Source organism: Helicoverpa zea, chromosome 18 (assembly GCF_022581195.2).
Source record: "Helicoverpa zea isolate HzStark_Cry1AcR chromosome 18, ilHelZeax1.1, whole genome shotgun sequence".
NCBI classification, from domain to species: Eukaryota; Metazoa; Arthropoda; class Insecta; order Lepidoptera; family Noctuidae; genus Helicoverpa; species Helicoverpa zea.
The window spans coordinates 5,348,181-5,369,227 of record NC_061469.1 but is presented as its reverse complement, the minus strand read 5'-3'; the positions used below and the strand labels follow the sequence as shown (position 1 = coordinate 5,369,227).

General features: G+C 34.1%; 1 protein-coding gene across 2 annotated transcripts in view; it reads right to left on the bottom strand.

Annotated features, from left to right (window-relative positions):
* The window catches only part of LOC124639070 (cGMP-dependent protein kinase, isozyme 2 forms cD4/T1/T3A/T3B), a 123,910-nt gene that overhangs the window by 84,292 nt on the left and 18,571 nt on the right, over positions 1–21,047 (bottom strand). Inside the window, exon 1 of one of the 2 annotated variants that reach the window (XM_047176293.1) lies at positions 12,293–12,691. The exons of the other annotated variant lie outside the window; for it this stretch is intronic. The gene's annotated coding sequence lies outside the window, so the exon portion shown is untranslated. Of the gene's footprint in view, positions 1–12,292; positions 12,692–21,047 lie in introns of those variants that run through there. 2 annotated transcript variants of the gene reach the window in all.

Here is a 21,047-nt window from a genome sequence, read left to right as displayed (position 1 = left end):
AACAAACGATTGACACCAAAAATACTGGCAGACGGTAAAGTTACGCTTTGGCCATTGTCACCAATTTAAATTCTATAAGGATATCTAGATTATCTTGTGAGATTGACATACCGTTCGATAGCGTCTTGCGAGATACTGGAAAACCTGTTTCGGCTGGTTACCAAGTTCCAAATAAAGTGTTTATTTGCGTCTACTCGTTAAATTCTGTTTAACAAGCTTTATGTAAACACACAACATTGTTTATCGAGTTCCACCATAAGATATTGCTTATACATGTTGCGTGTATTACTTAAATTGTTATTTATTTTTTTCACAGTTAATTGAACGGGTTTCGAAATAAACATGCGATTGGTAGAATTGTACATTTGTGTAATTTTCTCTATAAGGATTTAAGGAAAATAAGAAATAATCAATACAGTCATATCACCATATTTTATTCATCATGTAATATTCAGATTGTATAAGTCTGAAATAATTTATCTGCGTCTAAAAATGCCGTATATTAGCACCATATTAATATTATATCTCTAGCAACCAATTCTTGGGGATACTCGCCAAAATATTCACGACTTCACTGCATGTTTTGGCTAAATTGCATTCCCAGGGAATTGGGAAGTGGTGCGATAGATTATTTTTAGCTACGTTATTATCAGCAAAGTCTAGGAATCTTACTTCTCAGTCACAATTATCATACTGAGCTCAAGTCAATTTTAGACGAGAAGTTGCAACTGTCAATGTTTGAACTTTTCGAGCTCGAATTATTTGAATCATAATCTAGTACAAATTACTCTGATAGGTATTCTGACTACTGAATCTACAAAAAGTACTCCACTAATCGCGCAGCTTAATGTTCAGCCAACATAATCTTAAAAACCTATATTTGTTCAACTCAATTTTGTCTACGATCTACAAGTAGCTAGTTTTAAATACCTGTTTCTTACTTTGCTAGTTTTAAAGCTAAGCATAAATCACTTTTATACGAAGTACAATTATGTAGGCAACCGCTTTCTGCGTAATATTTCATTGCTAGAAGTCGAAAGTGGCCTTTACTGGGCGTTTATTAACACCCGTTTTACTTCGGACTGTGAGTTTACTCGTAAGACATTTTTATAGCACGTCAGAGGTAGGCAGATTCACTTTTTTTATTTTTTCATCCAACCATTGAGTTTCCATCTGTCTCAAATGTTTAAGTTATATTGCATGTCTTTTTGCCTTCTTGTTTGAAGCTCACAGTATTTTTTTATCCGTGCATTCATCTAAACATATTTTTTTTATATATTCACCTGACTATCATTTAAATCTTTATTAACTATTTTAATGTGTGCCCCGTACTGTCAAAATTGTCAAAATAATATACGATTATTGCATTAATATATTTTTCGTTCACATTTAACTGCTTTATATGAAGTCGTTATGATTAATCAGGCGGCTACGCTTCACTTTTAATTAAACATGTTCTACTCTTAACACTGATACAAACTTACAATATCGTGTTAATTAAAACCAGCGACCACAAGATTATATACTCCATGTTGCATACTGCATGATAAAGTTATACCTAATATGCACTTACAGCATTTGCATCAACGATTGCATATCAACGCAGCTTGGGTATTTTACTGTGCTTCAGATATAGACTCTAAACTAGTTCCCTCTACACCGCATATCAGCCGTATGTCTAGTATAATCGTATGCATACTGATAAAGCTAAACCATTTGATCGCTTTAAAATATTTCACGACCAATTAATGTAGTTTGATCTGGCAAAATATCTTGAGCAATAGAAAAGTACCCAGTCCTATTGAGACGACGTCTGTTTTCTATAGCAGCAAGCCAACAAAAGGAATTAAATGATCCTCAAGACAATGCACTCGTAAGGGCCATCACGTTCCTTCTACGTGACAGCCCTGTTAGCTTCAATCCCGAACTATTTTTAGAACAGAGTCAATTAAATTCAATTCTCTGCCTCTTGAGGGTTGTCACATGCACAATTATGTGATTTACGAGTAACGAGGCGGCTGCGTATGTGACGTAGCATTTAGTGAAATCGCGCTTATTTGGAATTAAGAATAATTGTTCTTGATCGTCTGGTGGGCTATTAAGCTAAATGTTCAATAACAATTTAGTTTTTGTTTTGAGTTAATCAAAGTCTGTTTTTGCTTTTGAGCTTGTTTTTCAATGGCGGCATTGATAGCAGGAGCAAAAATATTCTTATCGCTATGTTCAACATTATTTAGTTACTCATCAGTATCTTCTACCAAAATATTTTCAAATAAAATTACAAGGCGGCTAATATTCGATATTTTTTCTTAACTATCTCAAACATTGCCAAAGAGTCGGTTATAAATATTCTTAAATTCCCCATTATAATCAATTAAAAATGTTTGACGATTTTTCATCCAGCACATATTCTGTGTGATACATTGCTGGCCTATTTCCATTTTGGTCTCAAGACTGGTGTGTCAATACGGCAGTTAGATTATATTCGTCAGAATAAGGGACTTCCTTGACGTTATTAAATAATTGAGTGGTACAGGTTGGTTTTGTAGTTTTGCGGTCAGATGGGACAGGAATTTTGTGTGAGGCTATTTTTGTATTATTTTTCCTATTTCGTTTTAGTTTTCCCAATCTCGTGGTGTAAGTACGGACTTAACTCATCATGTACGTAGATCCACCAGTTAAAAAAATTAAGTTTTTTAAAGATATTTCATCATTTTCATCCTCTCGAAAGACCTATGTCCGTCTTAATATTTCGATATTAACGAAGTGCTTCCTCGGAAATTCTATATTAATATGGAAAAGTGTTCGCTTTTCCAAATAAAAAGAAGCAAGATATGATGCAAAAACTAACCTATTCTTTCACCATAACCATCCAAAAAACCAGTAAGTAACCGTGAATATCGATATAAAACTTATATAAGAATCGATCAAAAATCGAGCATGTTGATCGTTTGTCGTCATCCGGCGTTCGTTCAGTAATCCATCTTAAATCACTCGTCTCGACACATGTAGACAAATTATCAACACATTTTCGAATTAATTACATCAATCATTTACGCTCGAAGTTTTGATAACACGTGCTCAAAGAACGGGCTATTAATAACTAATAATATTTATAGTTTTTCAATGGAGGCTCTTAGTCAAGTCGTTACGGAAACTTCTAATGGCTGATGGCATTAGCGTGAACATTTTGTTCACGCGTGTTTGCATTTTATGTGCATTATGGTGTTATTTTACATATAATAATACTTAATATATCATTTACTTTAACATAACACCATCATCAGCAGTTTAGAACTCGCATTGTGTTATTTCACCACTTAGTTTTACGGGTTGTTTTGGGACCTCAACTGTCTGATGGAAACCTCATGGGCTCTTGCAGGGCATTCAAAAGTAAAAGCTAGATGTAGTTAACTATAAATCGATTCCTAATTAATCATTGCAAGATATCTTTAATCAACATAAATAATACGGCATTTTGTATTATAACTAAGTAAATAAATTATAAACATATTCAATTCCAATATTAAATACGAGCTAAAGTTCACACATATGATATTATCTAAGCTGAAGCATTCGTGTGCGAATGAAACATTTATCACTTTTATTTAGGGCAGCTGTCCACTGCAACAATGGTTACAATGCTGGACTGTCAAAGCAAAATGCATGAACCTGCGTGACCGACGCTTAATTGAACTGTGTGAGACTAGCTTTTAGACAGACCTCGCCTGTGATTTTTTAATGAATTATTTAGTTAGAGAAAAGATAAATAAATAAATAAAATTAATCCAATTTTGTGTCATTTTATACTTTTACAAGACTACAACATTTTCCCTTTGTCAACGTATTCGTTCAATACGTAGGTACTTTAAAGCTTATAAAAAGTTCCAGCGGGATGAGGTGTATAGTACACTACGTACTATGAATGCAGCATGTGTGATGCATCTATGTATTGCTCCAATGAAAGATTTTACTTTCCATACTTAAAGGTTGAAAAGTGTGCAACGCGGAACAAATCCGGCAAAAAATCTCTATAAATCAACAAAAAGTTATATTCCATTTTACAAACATACATAACCACCATCCACTTTTATATATAAACGTATTTACCATGTCAGGTGTCTTGCTTCGTGTCGAGTCTGATGGCCGTTACATTTGACTGATCTCTGATACGTATCGATCGGAAGTGTCGGGATAAAAAGAGGTCATGCGCGGAATCAACTCACGCGCACTTAGAAGAAATATTCTTTGTTGCTTCCGGATTTTTTTAATCGAAATAATAAAATTTGTAAGCGAACACGTAGTATATATAGCTATTTATTTGTTCGTTTTTTTTAGAATTCAATAAAAAAAAAAAACCGGCCAAGTGCGAGTCGGACTCGCGCAGCGAGGGTTCCGTACAAATCCTGTATAGATAAAAAGTGAGTTTCGCGCCAACCGTTAAGTTTAGAACAATCTTAGTTATGGTAATTTCGTGAGAGTCAAAATAGTTAATATTTTTTATTTTATAATATAACTAAAATAGTAGGCCAGTACCTTGTAAAAGTTATTTATATACAACATTTTATAGTCATCATTCAGAAATTTGATTGAAAATAACTAATTATGTCTTAAAGGTCATTGGGCATATCTGACCCGCTTTGTAAAAAGTGGCGGACATGAATCAAAGTAGTTTTAAATCGAGGATAATGGTATGACGTTTCTTTGAATATAATATTTTATTAAAATTCCATGGAGCCGAATGTCCAGGATCGTTTGAAAAATATAAAAGACAAGCAGTTTCAGAGGATTGTACAGGTTGCAATGCTAGTTTTTATTGTTAAAGAATTTTCATAAAGAAGGAAGATGCCAATTCGGATGACCAGGATCTGATGAGGATCTGGAAACCCTGAGAAATCGAGGGCAACTCTTGAATATTGTAGGCACGCATCGAGTCATAACCAGACATGTGAGTGTATTTTTGAGGGTACTGGTAAACAGTGAACGTTTGGAGCTGATTTAATTATGGGGACTACAGAGAGTCGAGGGAACTCCTGAACGGTATGTTGCAACTACCACGTGTTTGGGTTTATTTTATTCGTATTGGCGAAGACTTTCCACATAGATAGGTTTGACTGCCATTGTGGGATCGATAGCAAAGATCAGATATAGTTATGGGAACTCCTTTACAATTTATAACGTAACCTTGTGTTGGAGTTTATTTTATTTTAGGTGACGAGAATTCACTACTAACTTGGGTTAAAGCAGCCATTGCAGGAATGGGATCTTTTATTTTTGAGGGATTAATCACCTAACGAGCCCCAGTTTCAGGTTTTTTTCGAAACCACCTGACGACTTGTAGCTGTCGAATTGTAACAACGACCTCTAGAGAGTAGGATTCGGGGCTGCTGGCTTTACGTTTCTAGAGCCTTGACAAAAGTATTCTGTCCCTTTCTTTGTTTTATAAAGTCGGCTTTATTTTGTAGCATTTTACAAACAAATCCAACTTCAAACATATAAAAAAGCAACAAGAAAACAAGAGCACGAAATAAATTAAAAAGATGTTAGGTGCATCGGTCTAAAAGTCGGTGTCTAGAGGATGCATATATATTTATTTAACCACCGAGATCTAGACCGATGCATATAAACAGTTTTCTTGTTGTTTTTAGAAGTTGTTTTTTTTTTTGTAAAAAGTTTTTATTTTTAACTTTTGTGAAAAGTTCTCGTCAATACGAATAATATAAACACGACGTAACTAAAAACATACCGTTAAGGAGTTCTCTCGACTTTCTCACGTCTCCATCATCAGGTAAGCTCTAAACCTTCACTGTTTGATAGTATCACCAGACATACATCTGAGAATCAAGTTTAAATCTATGCATGCCTACAATTTCTGATAGTTGCCCTCGATTTCTCAGGATTTCCATCATCAGATCCTGACCTGATGACAATGGAAATAAACGGCGAGTATACTCTTTCACTACAAAGAAATGATTTCTCAAATCCGTCAAACGTGGTCGTTTAAATTCCCCATTGAAATGAGGAAAATATTTGATGTTTACACCTGATTTTCTCTAGATTCCCATGGTTCACATTGATGCGACTAATGCCATAGTAAATCAGAGCCTTTATCATTATACTGTGCTATATTTCGTTCGTATCCGCCGTGGGTATGGTTTTCATACTAAGGTGCCCAATGACCTTTGAATGATTTAAAATTTTTCACAGTTTAGAGGCCATTATATTTAAGAAGTGTTTGATATGAATTTCACTTTTTATCAAAACTTTAATATCTCTACGCGTTCATGTGAAAAAGGGTAAGTAGTAAGTTTATAATTATTAAAAAAATATTTTATGTCATGTAAGCAAAAATAATATTATTTTAATATTTTATGTAACTTCAAATTTATCATTTTCGTAATTTTTCCTTTATCTGTACTATATAACGTTGCTTGGTGCCGAATTTCAAGATTCTGAGTTCACGGGAAGTACCTTGTAGGTTTTGATTCCCTAGCGTGTGACGGAAATTCGTCTAAGGTGTCGGTAAAACTGCTGTATCTTTTGATCGCGTTAACTTAGAAGTTTGATTTTTTCATTGCTTAAAGGGACAATAGACCTAGGTATTTGCTATAAATTTCAATTTGGTACCTTTATTCGTTCGTGAGAAATAAGGTAGTAAGTTTCATTTTATTAAAATATTTTTATTATATTATATAACAAAAAAAATGTGATTTTCGCAATTTTTCCTATATTTGCATTATATGACAACGCTTCATGCCAAATTTCAAGATTCTGAGTTTACGGGAAGTACTCTGTAGGTTTTGATTCCTTTGCGAGTGTCGAAAATTTGTTGAAAATATCGACATAATCGGTTGTATCTTTTGATTGGCTTGGCTTAGAAGTTTGATATTTTCACAGCTTAAAGGGACAATAGACCCGAGTATTTCATGTGAATTTCAGCTTGATACGTTCACGCGTTCTTAAGATAAAGGGTCTTGACAGACAGACAGACAGACAGACGGACAACAAAGTGATCCTATAAGGGTTCCGTTTTTTCCTTTCGAGGTACGGAACCCTAAAAAACAGCTAAGTATAAAAAAGGGTTTGAAAGCAGGTAGAAAAATATATGATTCTCTAAAGTATACAGCGACCAACGAAGTGGTATGTCAAACAAGTACATAGAGAGTTTTTCTGTAACATTTTCATCACGTGATGAGCAACCAACTCGATATTATTGTGAAAAATGTTCTTTCCATTTTAAACCAAATAAGGGTACGGGTAAATAATTTACGATATTTACTGTAAAAATTAATAAGTTTAATAACCAACACGGATATATCCAAGTTTAGATTATTTTCATGAAACTCAGACCAACAAACAAGGACTGCTAAAATAAAATCTTCATGTTTGGCAGAACCTCTGTGATTTGGAAAATTCTCTCAAAAATCGTATTTTTTTCCTATTAGTAGACTTACTCATAAAATATCCTATCTATTATTAGAATAATACGCATTTCAAATGTCATTTATTATATGAATTTGAATTAGTTTCATGTAAAACTCGGTCAAGATATGTTTGGACTTCCGAAAGCCATATTTAATAGTTGAATGTCAAAATTACATGTCGTTTTTCAAATTCTAGTACATCTGTGATTATATTTATGATCTTAAACATCATGTCCTAGAGCCCAAAGATCTAAATTATGTGACATTTACTAACCCTGTCAGTGTCCTCGAATTTGCTTCGAAAAAACCACTATCGTAGTAAATTATATGGGACAAAATAACTGATCATTCTATAAACGCCATTCATCATTGAGTCAGCTAAAAATCTTTTCGCAAATCAGAATCGATTTACGATAAAATCAATACATTGAATAAGATATGCGTAAAGCATTGAACGCTAATATGTCCACGTACAAACTACAGATCAATCTTAACTTGTCAAAAATAGACACAAAACACGTGGCAAAAGACGAATGAAGTAATTTTAGATTAAAGTAGGAATATTTCCATATTATTGTCACAGTTACTGTGTACTTCGCGATTTGTCTGATTTGTATCAGTTGACATAGTATCAAGATTTTGGGCTACTTACCTGTATCATTTTAGGGTTGCGTGTTTTCTTATCGTTGAATATCGCGGAATGACAAAGCTTTATTTTAATTTAACCTCTAGATTTTTCTCAAATACCTTTTATTTCTGTCTGTTTTTTTTAACAATCGGTTTCCAAAAAGAATGATGTTCAAAAAAAATTTTTTTTTCGGTTTAATTTGAGTTTGGCGTAAGTAGGTAATTGTAACTATACTTACCCCAATTAAATTACTTCAAAGAATAAGAACCAACGATGAAGCGAATAATATTGTAAAATTTTTTATCGAGTAAGTACCCACGAGCGATATTTGTTTAACATAATCGATAAGAAATTGTGAACTTTTCCTGACATTTCGAGTAGAATTTTAACAATTTAATTAGTAAGTTTGCACATAAAATATAAATTCCCTCGGCATATTATTAAACTGATAATGTTTTTTGACATTTACGAGTAATTTAATACTGCATTTTACGACTTTCACTGATTATTTATTATTTTATGTAACTTTCATTATTACGTTTAATCTCAAGTAATGTTACATTAAATATATTATTTAATATTTTATTAAAAGGTGTTAATTTATGAATACTATCAAAATTGTTTATAGAATCATTTTATCTTCGAAGCTGGAAGTTTGGTTCTGGTTTTTGTCAGCTTTTAATATACTATTATGTTAAGGTCGGTTGTTTGATTGACAGTTTCATTCAACGAGGTGTCGGCAGCAACTGGTCATGCTCAAAAGGGCGTGGTCACGGTTTTAATAACTTGTCCCTACCATACAGGGTGTAAAAATATTTAATTAGGCAAATTGATCGAGAATTAACACCGATATGACGAATAAAATTACAATATATTTACAAAGTAGCAAAAAATACAATTCGCATTTACAATAATACGTCTGGTGTATTTATAAATGCAAGACTGACATTTTCTGAAAGTCCACGAAAAGTAAAATAAATCTGTGAGTATTTTAAGTCAGTAAGTTAAGTAAGGTAGAGACACGATATCACTAGATTGAAAATCGCTTGTCACTTTTATCTTTTAAGAAGCCGAAAAATGTGCTTACTGCGATTTCCGTTATCAAGATAAGCAAGACAGACAGGAAAATCATGCATAGGGATTTCCCAATACTAAGAAATAGATCAAATTCAGCTAAACATCAGACTTTGAATTTGATACCTCATCATCTGCCTAGTCTTTTCTCAACTATTTTCAGGGTCAGCTTTTAGTCTCACTGGGTGCAGCTGAGTACCAGTGCTTTACATGGAGCGAAAAGCTGACCTTATCCCAGTTACCCCGGCAATCTGATAACGCATTGGTGAGATCGGTTGTCAGACTTTCTGATAACAACTGCCAAAGATGTTCAAATGACACTGAAGACAATTTTTTGGTCAATCAGGAGTAGCAACGATGTATCAAGCTCAATCGAATCAATGCAATATCGATAAAAAAAATCGAGTTCAACAGTCGTGAATTGTTTTACTACAGAAGCGAGATGACGTATGCAATGTCGCCGGCGACCGCCGATTAGCGAGTCGGCTGTAATTGAAACCTCGTGATAAGTATACATTACTTCTATACTTGATACATAACAATGTACATACACATCCTGTATGCTTTAATTTGTGATGGAAAATAGTATATTATTATCATAATTCTATGTACGTACCTATTATTCATCATGTGTATCGGGACTACAAACTTTGTAGGCAACAGAATAATTTAATTTTAATATTTTATTCATAGGTTGGCTGTTCTATTTTTAAATCTTTAACTTAAGGAAAATGACAATTGAATTGACTTTTAAATGCCTATGTTATCGTGTCATACTTTGTGGTTTTGATCACGGTACCTTCGAGTAAGATGTGTCAAATGTTCATTGGCCAAAAGTAACCTGCAATATAAAGCTAACTTTAATATAGAATGAAACCGAAAATTATTAAAAACTGTTCAAAAACCAACTATTGTTACATCCCTACCTATCTTTTGAAATCTGTCTTTGATTTATTAATCACCTATCAAATGTATGTATTAATGACTATTATCTGTTCTAGAAACATACACATGGTGTCTAAGGTATCTAATCAAGACGATAAAGGTCATTGCACTTCACTTTAAACTAGCCGTGATAAAATTTGAAAGCGTGTGACACTACTTAAGTAGTAGCGTCATAAGCTAGTTTATTTTTATCTAGTACTAGCCGTTTTCCCGCGGTTTTACCCGCGTCCCGTGGTAACTACTGCCCGTACCGGGATAAAATATAGCCTATGTTACTCGTGGATAATGTAGCTTTCGAAAGGTGAAAGAATTTTTTAAAACGGTCCAGTAGTTTTTGAGCCTATTCATTACAACCAAACAAACAAACAAAGTTTTCCTCTTTATAATATTAGTATAGATAAGAATTAATATAGCCATGAATAATGTTTCAATGGTTAGAATAATCACCACAAAAGCCAAGTTCTTAAATATTTCAAAATATTCTCTCCCTAAACTCTGTCTTTCACACCAAAGCTACTTCTTATATGTGCGGTAAGTTGGTATGTACATAGTTCCCTAGGGACGCAGGTGGCATCGTCGAAAATTTCGAAATACAGTTTTGTACCTATTATCAAAATAAAATCGAAACATTAATTACCAATCATAATGAACTAACTCATATACAAAATGCTATATGTTACCAGACCACCAATATATCATACGATATTTTGGCGGCCATACCACTATCACAAAGCGGACTCTGGTTATCACTAACTAGATGGACTTATCTGTCATACCAGCTGCAATACTAGATTCTAGAACAATTAAATGCAATGAGATCAAACTGTAATTAAATGTATCTTATCAAAACATATTTAAGGGCAATACGCAATAAAAAAAATGATCAACACCTAAGCGAACTAGAAAGGTGCGGTTAAAACACCAATAAAGTGTAGAGTATAAATTCTATTAAGGATAATTAACGTGAAATAAGATTGTAGTAACGCTATTTACCTATATCATATATATATTCTGGCCTAGATTTCTTTATTTATTTGTAAAAAATAGTTATATATAGGTACATCATATACACACGAATCACGAGTTGAGATTCCTGAGTAATTTCCAAAGGAATACCAAAATAATAATGTTCTGGAGGGAAACTGAAATTAGATCCTCGTAGATGCATGCCTACTTACCGTTATTTTTACTTTACTTAACTCTACGAGTTATAATTTCGTAATTGTTACCCTGCTAAGTATAACATGCTAAAATAAACCAAGTTAAAAAAATGTTTCAAGCAAATGAACGTTCTAACTCATCATCATCATGACGACCATGACAACCTCGATGGCGCAATGGTCACCATGCCGGACTGCCGAACCCGAGGTCCCGGGTTCGATTCCCGGTTCGGTCGACATTTGTGTGATGAGCATGCTTGTTGGCCGTTGGTCTGGGTGTTATCATATGTATTAAAATATGTATATATGTAGCTATATGTAGTTTATCAGTTGTGTTAGCACCCATAACACAAGTTAATTAATAACTTAAAATGGGGCTAACCGACCGTGTGTGAAAAAGTGTCCCGGCATTATTATTATTATCATCCTCCTGCAATTATTCCAATTTATTTTGGGGTCGACGCAGCATGTAGTCATCACCATGAAATTTCTATCTATCACCAATTAATTTGAGCTTTCCAACTCTTACAAAATTCTCAGTACTCATTTGAAAGCTCGTTTTAATTCAATATAAAACCGTTTAGTTCAATTAAATAATAAATTCAATGACTAAGTCGACACCGTCATGTAAATAATTTAAACGATTGTCTCTGTAAGTGATCGCGTGATTTTATTTCTAATTATAGCACTACACTTAATCGACATTTATCACTTCATTATTTGTACACGTTTTTGTCATTTTAATTATGAGCTGTATACAATAGTTTATACAATTTAACTTTAAATAACTGTCCTTAAAAATATTTTGATAATTTACCGACTCATGCCCAATTCGGAAGTAATTTTCGCATTATACATATAGTAAAATTACTACGTATAGACTTATCCATATAAAATACGAATACCTAGGTACGTTTTTTTTAAATTTTGTTTTTTGTAAATTATAATTTCTAAGCGTTTCCTAATAAGGGCCATAAGCTATTAGACAGACTATTTCGTTACAAATTAAGAGAGCAACAAGTAGGCATCTCATAACCAAAAAAAATGTAATAGAACCTTACCAATAAAATCACAATAAACTCGGTCCAAAATAGAATTTAAATTTTCCACTTTGAATCCCACGCACTTTTTCGGATAATTTTCAGGAACCACAAGAAATGAGAACCACGAGCCGCACTTATCGCACTTATTTAAGACTTTTTAATGACAGACACCGATATTGTGTAAATTGTATGATACGTGAGACACAAGCAAGCGTTGTGCTACGGAGGATAATAAATTTATATTGAAGCAAGCGCAGTCACTCCGTTTACTGGTTCAAACTACTCGGGACGCGGCGCAAATGGTGGGCAAATGTAGGAGTCGTGCGCTCAAAGGATACCACGCCTACTCGAACGTCGAAAACGACAATTGACTACACTATTCCTAGGCTCCAAGCGCAACTTCAGCACAATTCCTAGCGCAGCACACACGCAAACTGCCTGTGATTGGAATGTAACTGGTGATAATTTAATTTCTCAAGTGATTTGTTTATAATGTTATCTTATATCATTTGTAGTACTTGCGTGTGATAAATGTGGTATTTTTAAAAGGGACTTTTTGATAAAATCAAATGAATTGTTGTTGTTTAGCATTTATATAGCTTGTTTACGTTAAAGGTTCATTAAGTTATCAATCTTCGATCTCCCATAAAGAAACTTTTTCGGACTGTTACCAAATGACACATTCTTCAATTGGTTCTTATAATTTTCAATTTTACTTAGAACTTTTTATTTTAAAGAAACGAAAAAGTGTAGATAATTGCAAATTATTGAACTTGCAGGTTTAATGGCAAGCTTTAATCGTCTTTAATTAAATGATAATAGCTATACCTACATGTCCTACATATTTATATTTGTCACGATATGTTATTTATTGTATCCACTTGGTATAGTGGTATTTAGGTATAATGGCGGCAATATGTAATGATTTGCAATTGACGCGAGTGGAATGCCAGATTGCGTGCACTGCCTTGCATAGATACACACTTAGATTATTAATATAAATAACACACAAAACACATTACTGCTTTGATTTCCTATCACCGAAATCTAATCTAACTCGAATTTAAAATCTGTTCTCAATTACCTAAGTAGGTACCTAAGAAAATAAAATAAAGCTAGTACATAGAATGATATCAATAAAAACAATAACAAAGAGAGTAATAATGTCCATTAATAAACAATAAAATTATTTTACCAAAACTTAAGGCGATTATCACACTGCCCCGCATGATGCAGCGTAGTACGTGGATGCGTTTTTTTCCGTTGTATGGAAATATCTCCGTTTGTATGGAAAACACGCATAGTCCAACACACTGAAAATGCATCCACGCGCGTTCATGCGGATCACGCACATACATGCGGAGAAACACGCACCCCCGCGCGTAGGTGCGGGGCGAGACGCAAGGTATGGCACACTGAATCCCGCAATGCCGCGCGTGATTTTGAATGGGCGTGACGTGTATATTTGAAAATGGAACTCGCTGTGCGTGAATTTACAAAACGCACCTACGCGCGTGAGTGCGTGAAAAACCCGCACGATGATGCAGATCTGCACTCCCGCAGGAACGCGCGTAGGTGCGTCGACACGCAAGATGCAGCGTGATGCGGGGCAGTGTGAAGATCACCTAATAGGTATGTATCTATGGCGATTATCACACTGCCCCGCATGATGCAGCGTAGTGCGTGGATGCGTTTTTTTCCGTTGTATGGAAATACCTCCGTTTGTATGGAAAACACGCATAGTCCAACACACTGAAAATGCATCCACGCGCGTTCATGCGGATCACGCACATACATGCGGAGAAACACGCACCCCCGCGCGTAGGTGCGGGGCGAGACGCAAGGTATGGCACACTGAATCCCGCAATGCCGCGCGTGATTTTGAATGGGCGTGACGTGTATATTTGAAAATGGAACTCGCTGTGCGTGAATTTACAAAACGCACCTACGCGCGTGAGTGCGTGAAAAACCCGCACGATGATGCAGATCTGCACTCCCGCAGGAACGCGCGTAGGTGCGTCGACACGCAAGATGCAGCGTGATGCGGGGCAGTGTGAAGATCACCTATGGTAAGAAAATCGCTGACGCGTTTACGCCATCTGGTGGGAGAGTTTAGAAAATTACCTAATGTGGTTTGACAAAATCTGACTGTGCAGTAAATACAAATCTGTACTAATGAAATAGAAAATTATATCCGTTAGTTAACTTAATGTTGCTAACAGAACTTTATCACAAAAAGCTACGTACAAAGTATCCGTTGGAGCGTTACGGTTTTTCCGGGGTCTGCGTCTCGATAGTTCCTGCGGCTGAGTAACCATAATAAGCCAAGTTAAGTTTTCAAAGGAGCGTAACAAGTCGGTATATGTAATTATATTCTTGACAATAAATATATATTTATTTAATTATGCACTAATTTTCATAAGTGTATATATTCATGGTTAATATAATATGTTATTTTGGTCGTGATTCGACTACAGCGCCATCTCGTATCGAGTAGCGGAACTAACGTAAAACGTTTGTAATTTTAAATTTTAGATGGCGCTGTTTTAAAATTTCGCTTAACATAAAATATTTTATTATTTTAAATAAATAGTATTATTCATATTTTTTTTTTTTCAATATAATGTATTTTTCAGTGATGAATGAACATTAATTTTTTGATTACCATCTTTCTTCTTTTCATCTACAGACATTAATCTAGACTGTTTATTATATTTATCTATAATGGTGAAATCTATTTTAATGATGTAGGCAATCCGTATTTCATCGCAAATATTGCAAATTGCTTCTCACGTGATTCCGCAATGATATAATGATATTGTTTGCCGTTTTGACAGACACATTCTATTCCTCTGAAATTGCTCGCAGTTCAATGACACCGTAAAATAAATAAATTCAAACATTTTATTTTACGAGGCTATTGATACGAGATAGCTGCTAATGGATTCTGTTTTAACCCAAAAAGAATACATAATTACCACGACATCTACTTTTAGAAAAAAAAAAACAGTATTTTTAACATCGACCCAAAAATAAGTATTTTATTTTTAAATAATACCGGTTATAGATTGTTAGGACCAGCAAAAAAATTGCCAGTTTGATCTCACTGAGACACGCCCCAGTTTTTTGTTTTAATTAATTTTCAATCTGGTACTTATGTAGTAGATAGAATACTATCTTACTATATAGATGACGGAGCAAATTCCGTATCACTTTTTATTCTGTTACTATGAGCTGTGTTTTAAAAAAAGAATAGGAATAGACAATCTGTGTGTACAAGACACATTGCATTTTTTTTTTATAGCAAAGATGACGATGGTTACTTAAATCTTAAAAAAGGTTGCAGTGAAAAGGAAGATTAATGATGATAATGATAGTATTCAATTCTTATCTGTATCAAGTGATACCAAAATACGTGACCCGTCGTTGTCTTTGATACCATGATATGAACCTAATTAGCTTGTTACAGTTTTATGGCCATTTTCAGTGTCCATTTTTTTTATAATAGATAATAGATGTCGTGATGGAAAATCCTTAGATTCTACGATATTAATATTTTTAACTGGTTGATAGCGACAATTCAAAATTCTTAACATATTCATTCTACAACAGGGACTTATCAAAGGTACCAAGGTAACCCTAGTACTTTCAGTACATTACAAGAATCTACAATGCCATTACGCAATAAGTTTAATCTATCTTTTTTCGAAATAAACACTATCTTCGACATTGCCAATAAAAATACAACACAGTTCCTTATCAGAACATAGGAAGTAATTTTTGTATGATTACGATTTGTAATCGACTGAAAACGAAAATCTAATCGTTCGCGTAACTTTACGTCAGCTGCGACTTTTTAAACAAAATATTTAACTGATATCAGACATTGATAAAAATGAAACGTCACTCGTAATTAATTCTCAAACAAATATTTTGTATGATATTTCTTTTTAAATATTTGTGATGCTTTACCGTCAGTGTTTTGTGTGGGTAAATATCCGGTGCATAATGTATTCATGGAGTAATTTGAGTGAGCACCAACATAACATAGGACTAAGTAGGTACCATTGGACATAAAAATGCTGCTTGAAATTATAAAAATCTTCCGATACCTGTCGTTTGTTTTATCGGGTATGTATTTCACAATGAAATGAATAAAAAAATACAAGCATTCGAATCGAAAACCCCCTGCTTTTTCTGAAACCGGGTAAAAATGTAAACATCAGTATAAATGAAAAAGTCTTAACTCAGTCGTTGCTACAATAATGTCCCTCCTTGTTTACACTTTGCTATTCCACCGCAGCTAATTAAGGTGTTTTTACGACCGTTGAATTAGGTAACCTAATTAATTTATGACTGCACAATCTTTCCATATCACATAATGTTATACCATAAATCTCGGAGCTCACACTATGGTAAGTTTTGAGTAAAATGCTTACTTAATTAAAAGTAAGTTTCGTAGGTGGGCCCTCAACTCAAAGATGCATGAAAAACACAACTTAACGGCTGGCTGCATCTAAATGTAAGTTTAATTAATTTACTGTTATGTATTTTACAAAATTATATTTATCGTTACTACACTTTTTGTATATTATGAAACGTGCATAGTAAATTCGAAGACGTACCTATAACCTGCCCAAAAATATGCAATGCGTTTTTTATGAAGTCACCATTTGTAAGTGTGGTTAACCTAAGACCGAAGCAAAGTAATAAAACGCCATTGCTAATAACCCAACTTACGCAGAGGGTGCATTGGAACGAAATAATTAATGCCAATCATCCTCTCAATGCCCTTTTCATGATCGAGTAACATAACGGCAACGCTACTGCTACGAGGAATATTCCACTTTCAATACGCATGGACGGTTTATTGCGAGCATCGAGGAATGAAAACTAAAGGCTAATATTTAATGATGCCTATAGTGGTTAATGTTTTTATTTTTGTAGAGGAAAAAAGCTTCAGCTTAACGCATTGCTGCTCAAAGGACCTTTCTTGCCCAGTCTGTGAAATCGTCCGAAAGAGTTGAAAGAGAGAGGATGTGGAAAGAGCGCCCTTAGATTTCACTCTGCAAAAGTTCATTATGATTTCCCCTGAATATGAGGGTAAAACTTTTCAAAAGCACGTCTAGAGTGTAAACTTTAATGGAAGAACGCCAGTGCGGTTTATGTGTCATTGACATTAAAATCTGATCCCAATACTCCTGCACACTGCATTACTTATACCTATACAATTTGCAATTTAGTCCTTAAGAAAGGCCTATTTTCGGCAAGTGATCTTTAGAGCTATCAATCCAATAAATAAGTCATCGTTAATGATAAAAGAGATAAAAAGGTTGCGGAGAATCGACATGTTTATTGTAGGAACCTTTTTGCGTGCTGTTGACTCCTTTCAAGTGTAAAATGTCAAACTGCCACTGACAAGTGACAGCCTCATTGGCTAAACCGCAAAATGAATTTCGAACAAGATTCGGAAGTCTTTTGTTACTTTATGATTCATTTACAGAAGGTTATTCATTGAATGACACCATACTTGTGAGCTCAAATGCACCAGATGCGCTTACTGCTACAAGCTTAGCCCTTGGCTTAGGTAATCAAGAAATACCTACCTAATTCGACCATGACATTTCGCTAATGTCTGTCAAGTACTAAAGCAGACGCAAGACTGCTTATCCGTTAGTTTGTACCTAATCATTATAACAAACTTTTTCCGCCACAGAATCAAGATTCGCTCCGCAAGGTTGGATGTTATTTACAGATTTTCCTGTAGCATTGCGTTTGCTAAGAAATTCATAGTTTGTTACAACACATTTCTTTGCCAAAGAGTCGAATTATAGCAATTTGTTATTACATAAGTATTAATTTGACTACTCAGTCTCCGGATTACTGTAAAGAAAGGTAAAGTAAATCACTGCTTTTTCTGACATGGGTGTCCACGAGTCCATAAGTCAGTCAGTAAAAAAACTCGGTGACACATGACGTGTTGTTAAAAACGTATAAGATGTAGCTAAGTCGAATAAAAGCTAAGGTCAAGAAAACTCTTTCAAATAAAAGGTATGGTCAAAAAACAATTTAAAATAACTAATGAGTAATCCAAGCCTCTATAGCACAACATACAAATACAAACCAAACACATGAGTCCGTTCACCTACATAGAAGAGAACGCAATCGTACCTAATCATTTGGGCGGAGTAGGTCGGCAACAGAAACCGGTCGACCACTAACCTTTGTTCGTGATAACGACGCGGATCATCGGTAAGCCTCATAGGCTAAGTATATGGGAGATAGGAACCGATATGGTAATAATACTATGGGAGTTGAGGGAAGAGAAAATATTTATGAAAGGTGAAAGGAGTGGCTTCAAAAATGTAAATTTTGTTTTGCCAAAATGATGTGGCCTTTACTATGCTTGAACTTTGGTCAAACGAAATTTAAATTGAAACACAAGTATAAATTGAAGTTTAAAGTAATGATCATGAAGTAAGACCATGTTCACTAGGTACTAAATAAATTACGCCTCATGTCTATTTACTTTCAGAAAATATGGAAGTAATACTGTATCCGGATTTCGCGTTAATATTTTGACAATAGCAGAAGCTATATGGTTAGCGTTTATAATTTAAACAATCTGACACTCTAAAATGCCTAACACGATTTTTTGTGGGATCAAACAATTAGCGGAATGCTATCGGTTCAATTTTCGCACCGGACGTTACACATAGATGTTATGTCGATCTTTTACGTTTTTGCGAAGATAATACTAAAGTGAATAATGCTATGGATTCTGATGGAGTTGTTTTGGAAATTGATTTACGAAAAGAAGTAAATTTTATACTTGATTAAAACAAATCATGACCATAATAGATTATTATCTGCAGACCTTAATGAAATAAAATTTTCCAGTCTGTCTAAGGTTAACACAAACTAAAGGCATACAGAGATAACCATCGTTAATTACATTTTGCTTAAGCTAATAAATAGATAATTAGGTGCGTTCAATGAATGTATAAATAAACGATAAACCATCTGATTATATATGCAAGATAATGGTAATTGGGACATCAAATTCGTTAAAGTTTTTGCTTTTTCTAAGTCAATTATTTTTCAATTTGGTTGCAATTTAAGCGAATCCCGTTTTTTGCGAATTTATCTTTAAATTCTACTAAATCATATACCGACAAGCTACAGTAAAAAACAGTATCACAATGTTTTAATTGGCTCTTTTACATAGAAACAGAGACATGCATCTCTGTCTTCCTTATAAAATCATCTAGTACGGATGTTTTAATTATTATCCATCTGCTGAGCATTAATTGACTTCTGTTGGCATGGTATTTTGAATGGTAGAATTAGTTGACTAATAATATAAACTTCGAATTTTGATTCTTTATATAAAAATGAAAATAACTAATTAGTGAATCCAAGAAAAATCTTGCTACGTACGTTGTCTGTGTAACCCAAGTTTTTGAGTGAAGATGTGTTATGAAATGTAAAGCAAGCGAATTGAACACAACTACCTTCTTGACATTACAATAAAAAAATAAGAGCCTTGAAATGGTCCTTAAGTAAAAGCGAAAAAAATATAAAATGGACAAGACCTCACATAAAGCCATGAAAAGACGATTAAGTAAAAATTGGACCACTTTCATAATTCAGGCAGATTATTATTGAATCATTACCACCTTTTTTGGAAAAATAGTCATATTTTCAAAAAAATATTACCCCGTTACTTTTGAACAAAACATGCAAAACAAAATTGAAGATTAAAATTTTGAAAAATAAACACACATCGTTGGGTAGGTGACTCAGACAGACGTAATCCCGGTTCGAAATAAAATTTTGGATGAAAGGGGTTGATGAGTCAAAAAAGTTGGCAGACCAATGGTAATGATACCAAAAATACACCAAATAACATGTGTTCCCAGGATAAAGTTTCAAAAAAGAAGAAGTATTCATAACCTTTTTCGTCACGTATGTCATAAGATCGAGCGATGCACAAGAGTCGATGGACGAGCCACTAGTGACAGATGACTTTCATGCAACGCAATTTTAGTGAGTATTTTGAACTTGACGGTACAACCGGTTTTCCCATTGCCAAGGGCTTTATACGAGACTGTAGATAAATATTTGTTGTTAGATCAAAAAGAGTGGAGACGAAGACGTCATGTGTTATCGAATTGATTATTATCAGTTTGATAAAACGGTACGTCTTTTCGAGTTTATGTAATCGCGTGTGATTCTAAGATAGTATCCGAGGGATTTGTTGCTTTGGCTACCAAGTATTAACGCACTTCTCAGTGATATTTTACTCGACGACCTGTCTCTTTATTACTGTCTATCTCGTAGGTATTCCAGAATTTAGGCCAAACAATTTATTTCCACGGCAAAAACATTTTGACTATCGAATTGACGTTATTGCAGCTATAAATTTTCCTTTCAACCCCGTAATAAAGACATCTAAAATGCCAGTTGTAAAAGCGAACCTACGCGTCTGGAAATAAAGTCACAAATCAAAGGCAGCTATAAAACACTTAGATCCTTAATCATTTAGAAAGTCAGCATTTAAAACTTGTGTTCTAAAATATCCGTTAGGTAAAATATGCAATAATAGAAACGTGAATGATATTTTTAAAGAAAATTGTTCGTTCGTTTGTTCGTCTAATCGGACAGTTTCGCGAATATTAATGCCCACGTCATTTTGTAAATATATGAGCCATAAATAAAATAAGTGGGTAAATGGTTCTACCCACGGAGATCATGAGCATAATGTATTTGG